The sequence below is a fragment of the Puma concolor genome, chromosome C1, assembly GCF_028749965.1.
Source record: "Puma concolor isolate L17-30 chromosome C1, mPumCon1.1.hap2, whole genome shotgun sequence".
NCBI lineage: Eukaryota > Metazoa > Chordata > Mammalia > Carnivora > Felidae > Puma > Puma concolor.
In genome coordinates, this window is record NC_141674.1 from 19584378 (window position 1) to 19590206 (window position 5829).

A 5829-nucleotide genomic window follows, 5' to 3' on the forward strand; every position below is an offset into this window, starting at 1 on the left:
AACTTTGGAAACAACTCCAATGTCCATCAATGGAACGAACAAATAAATTGTTGTGTGGTCACACAGTGAATGCTATACAGCAGTGAGAATGAACAAATATTGCCACGGGCAACAACATAGATGAATCTCAAAGAATGTTGAACAAAATAGTACGTACATGATTCTGTCTTTCTAAAGTTCAAAAAAGCCCTAACTAATCTGAGCTGTTAGAAATCAAGAGAGTGCTGCCCTTGGTGCAGGGGCCGGAAGGGGTCACAAGCCAGACTCTGGAGCACTGGTCATGATCTGGCTCTTGATCTCAGTTTGAGCTATTCAGGTAAACTCCCTTTGTGAGGGTGCTTTGAACTGTATCCTTGTGAATTGTGCACTTTTCTGAATGTATGTTATACTTCAAGGAAAAGTTTACTTAAAAATAAAACAAAGCATACCCCAATAAGAATTCCGACTGCCCATGCATAAAGTACATATATACATAAGTATTTCTCTAATTTTAAAAAATGACCTTGAGCTTTCTATATTGAATACCAGTATCAAAAGATGTCGGCAATATATTGTTAGCCACAAGCAGAAAGACAGACGTCGTTTGCATGTAATCTGATTCTTTTCTGTTAAGATTATATCTATGTTTATGTAAAGAAGCGTAGAAATCAGAAATGTTGTACAGGCATAGAAAATGGCTGGAAAGAAATCCCACTTTTTTAAAAAGTCCCTGTTCCTATGGATTAAGTCTCAAAGAGCTGGGACTTCTCACTGAGGCCCAGCAGGAAACCTGAGCTGCAACTGAGGAAGCTGGGCCGTCACCTCTGTCAGAGCTGGGCCCTGGCCAACAGGCCAGAGGGGACTTAGGAGTAGGGTTTCTGGAAGCACTGTGAGAGGTGAGCAGCCTAGGACCCCTGGAACACCCAGGTCAAGGCCTTAGGGAGTGCATTTAGAGGTCATGGGCCCTAGTGATAGTGGGGGAGGGGAAGAAAGAAGGGGACCTGATTTAATCATCACTGCCCTATGAAGCATGTGTGATGATCTCCATTTCTAGATCAGGACGCCAAGGTTAAGTACCTTGCCTAAGGTCATACAGGTCGTAAGTGGAAGAGCCAGGCCTTGAACCCAAATCTGTCTGAACCTTGAGTTGGGTGCCCTGCACTGGGCTGGGGAGGGAGGGGCCCAAGACAGCAGAGAGGAGCGGGTTGCCTTCAGACTCAGACTCAGAAAGCCAGCCCACCGTTTTTTTGCAGGGGCCACCTATTAGGGGTTATAAATGCAGGTTCTGCCTAGTGCCTGCAGCCAAGCCACCCAACTGGGGTCAGCACTCAACCACTGAATATGGCCCCAGGGGCTGCTCTGTTAACTCAGCACTGAGACCTCCAGCTCTGGCTGCCAGCAGCCCAGAGCCCGGCACCATCCAAAACAGATCCCAAGAGAGAGAGCATGGTCTGTCCTCTGTGCCTCTGAGCACAGCCACCCCCTAACCTCCCAACGCCCCTTCTACTCCCTCATTCCTCTGCCCCTACTCTTGGGAAGGAACAAAGGGTGGGGCAGTGGTGACTGGAAGAGGCTGGGTCCTGGATTCAAGTCCCTGAAGTTTGAGTCCAGTGTGACCTGCTTAATTGTCCTAAGTGGCTTAGAACAAGCCAAATTACCGATTGTTGAGGCTGGGGGCTAGGGTCCACAATCAGTGGTTGGGAGCCTACGACATACCAGTTTTATTCAGTCCTTACGACTATGAGAGGTAGGTATTAGTACTCCATTTTACAGATAAAGAAACAGAGGCTCAGAGGGGAAGTAATTGGCCCAAGGTCACCCACAGCTTTGGCTCTGGAACCAAGGAAGACCTAGATTTTTGAGGCTCGCCCCACTGATTGGCGGTCTTGGGCAAGTTACTTGACCTCTCTGAGCCTCAGTTGCCTCATCTATAAAGGTGATATTAAATTAATATCCAACCTGTAATGTTATTCTGAGGCTTTTTCAAAGTAATGTTAAAACTCTTAGCATGGTATCGGGTACAGAGAAGGTCCTTAGTTAACATAATTATGACAAATTCAATTATCTGACCAATGTGAGGCTTCACTTCCCAAGAGCAGTGGGGCTAGGGAAAATTTTTAACCTTTCCAGAGTAATCCAAGATGTCTTCCCAAAAGAAGTAACATTTCCGTCCCATTTTACCCTGAGACCGTAAGTTCACTGGGTGTGGGTGTGGCTGTGGGAGGGCTGGGTGTGGGGGTATTTGGGAGAAGGTGGAACAGCTGATGTTGCCTCAGTCTGATGTATGGGGGTCAGGTCAGGTCTAAACACGGGCAGGCCACCAGACCTCGTTCTCGGAGAATGTCCCAACAGCCCGCTTGGGCACCTTGGATGATAAACAAGTTGTCACCCTCCGAGCCCCAAGTGAACCTGATAAATCCTGGCAGAGCTGAGGGAAGAGTAGAGGCCCGTCTATAAATACTCCATGACTCAGGCTCAGCGTCCTGTTGAAAGAGCTGCTTGTGTTTATGGCTCTGTTGCCGTGGGGAGGTCCTCCAGCACTAGGGATGAAGGTCTAGGCCACCCTGAGGTCTTAGACCACCGATTTTGCTCTGCTGGGGCAGTTGTGGGTCTGCAGCTTAGTGTCCAGTCCATTATGGGATTCAGGAAGTCTCTCACCTCTGGGCCTTCTGCACTCAAGAAATGAAACATGTTGGTTCTCCCTGCTTTAGCCGGATGGGCTATGAGGCAGGATTGCCTGGTGGTTGGGCACACAGGTTTTTATGGTGCCAGAAAAATGTGGGCTCAAGTCCCAATTTCATCCCTGAACTTTGTGACTTTAGACCAGTCGCTTTACTTTTCTGAATCTGTTTCCTGAGCTATAAAATGGGGATAGCAATGGAAATACCTTCACAGGACTGTCATGAGGACAAGAAAAGAGTGTATGTAAGGCACTTAGCACGGTAACCAGCACGTAGTAAACCTCCACTTAATAGTAGGTATTGTACTTACAAATTAAGCTATCTGTTTAAAATTCTTGGAAAAGGGGATACTTGGGGATTTGATTCCCCCAAAGAGATATTTAGGGAGTTGGTGGTTACCCCGACCTTTACCATCTCTCTGCTTCCCAAATATGAAGAGTCAAGGTATGAAGAAAACAAGATGTTTCCCAAGATTGGTAGGGAAAGGGCAAGGCACTGTCATTTATCAAATACCTACTGTGTGCCAGCTGCTGTCACTTACATCATCATCTCATTTGACTCCCTAGCCACCATATAACTAACTCCCTGTAAACCAAGCCCCAATGAGATATACTGAATGGCAGAGCTGAGATTTGAACCCATGTCTGCATGCCTCCAAAGTGCTTGTTGTGTGTGTGGCCCCCTGCATGAGACTACCTGGCTGCTTCCCTGGTCTAGGAAGGTGGCCAAAGCAGGGATAGAAGTGAGGGAATGAGGAAGGAAGAATCAAGGAGCTTGGCAACAGTCTGGGAGAGTGTAGAGAACTAGAAGGACAACTGGAGATAGAAAGCTGGTTGGGGAAGATGTGTAACTTTGAGGTGACTGCTTTGTGGGGTCAACCAGTAGACAAAATGAAACTGAACCTAGAAGAAAGATCAGACTGGGATGGAGACAAGAGTCCTTTGCTCGAGACTGTCTGAAATGACTTCTGAACTTACAACTCCTCCAGACCCTCTCGTGTCTGGCTTTGAATGTCCTCTCTGTAGCACCCACCTCAGGACCTTTGCATGTGCTGGGTGCCCTGCCTGGAATAGTCTTCCCCTTCTCAACTAAGATGTTACCTCTCCAAAGAGGCCTTCCTTAGCACTCTATTTAAATAGGTCCCCATCGCATTGTTCCTGGACTCAGCACCTACTTTGTCCACTATTTTTCAAAATCTATAATTGTTTTACTCAATTTCCTTGTCAATTGTCGTCCCCACCCCCAACCAATAAAGTACCTGTTCCATGAGTACCAGGATTGGATGGGCTTGTTCACTGCTGTATCCACAGCTCCCAACATACGGTAGGAGCCTAGCAAATATGTAGGGAATGAATGAATGACCCAGCCCTACCTATCTCCTCATACCCCCCTTTTTCTGATTCTCTGCTCCTTTGAAACTGGTTTCCCCATCACGCTCTCCTCATTCTCTTCTCCTATGTGCCCCTACTTGGAATGCCCTTTTACCTCTGCCCCTTCAAACATTGCCAAAGGCTCAGCTGGACCTGGACTGGACCCCCTCTGGGAAGCCCACTTACCCCTGGATCAATCGCCCTTGTGAAGTGAACAACCTGTACAACTGTGCATGATGGCCCTACTCCAAGCACCACTACTTATATGTGACCTTGAGCAAAGTCACATCAGCTCTCTAGGCATTTCCTGCCGTTAATTCTATCCTTGGGGTTTTATCTAAGGGAAATAATTCAAAAGCAGAGAAAAGCCAAAAATGCCCAAAGATGTACTCTGAAGCATTATTTAAAATAGAAGAAAAAAATGTAGGGGTGCCCGGGTGGCTCAGTAGGTTGAGCATCCGACTCTTGATATCAGCTCGGGTCGTGGTTGGGCCCCACGTTGGGCTCCACACTGAGCATGGGGTTTGCTTGAGATTCTCTCTCCCTCTCTCTCTCCTCCTCCCCTGCTCTCTCTCTCAAAACAAATAAATAAATTAACTTAAAAAAAATTAAAGAAAATAGAAGAAAATTTTTCAACAACAAAAATGTTGAATGTTAACCACAATAAAAGCTACTGTTTGTTTACTGAGTGTTTGAACAGGCCAGGCAGCACGTGGGGGCATGAAGAACTGTTGTTAAGAGCACGGGTCGCAGAGCTTCAGCTCTCTTGTGATCTTGAGCCAATGACTTACCTCTTTGACCCTCAGTTTCCCAATCTGTAAAATGGGGATGATGACGGCTCCTACCTCATTGGCTTTTTGTTGTTGTTAGGCAAACTTTCTATCGACTACAATCCAAATACAGAAAGGTATACAAATAAATGTGCAACTCAGTGGATTTTCACAGACACATACAAATATGGTCCTGTAATCTGGGCAGTTTTGAGGATCACATGAGACAACACCTGGGGAGTACTTAGGGTGCCAGGGATGAACGGCTAATGTCACTCGTGCTGTATTTCATGCACATTGTGCTAAGCACTTGCCACGTATTATTTTTATTAAATCCTCACGGTAACTACCTTGTAGTGGCTACAAGACAGGCACTGATATTACCCTCATTACAAATAAGGAAACCCAGATTCGGAGAAGCTAAATATACTGGCCAACGTCACAAAGTTAATAAATGACAAAGGGGAGAGAGGAATCCAAAACCCTCCTCTCCAACCACTTGATTCCCCTGAAATAAACTAACAAGTCGATTAGTCAGTAAAAAAAAAAAAAAAAAAAAAAAAAAATTGGGTAGTCAATGAGCAACTCAGAAAACTGTGGTCTTCTGAATTCTTGAGTCAATTAAATATTTATTGATAGGCTATGTGCCAGGCACTGTTGTAATCACTGGAGACACAGAGCAAGTGAGATCGAAAAGTCCCCTGGCCTCACAGAGCTTACATTCTCTGTTAGGAGAAGACAGACATGAAAATAAACAAAGATAATTTCTGAGAGTAATAAATACTATCAAGAGAAGAAAACAGGACAGTGGGATGGAGTGAGACTTACAGTCAGGGGGGCTGCTTCAAATAAGATATAAGCCCTGGTGGCTCAGTCAGTTAAGCATCCGACTTCAGCTCAGGTCATGATCTTGCGGTCCGTGGGTTCGAGCCCTGCATCAGGCTCTGTGCTAACCGCTCAGAGCCTGGAGCCTGCTTTGGATTCTGTGTCTCCCTCTCTGCCCCTCCCCTGCTCATGCTCCGTCTCTCT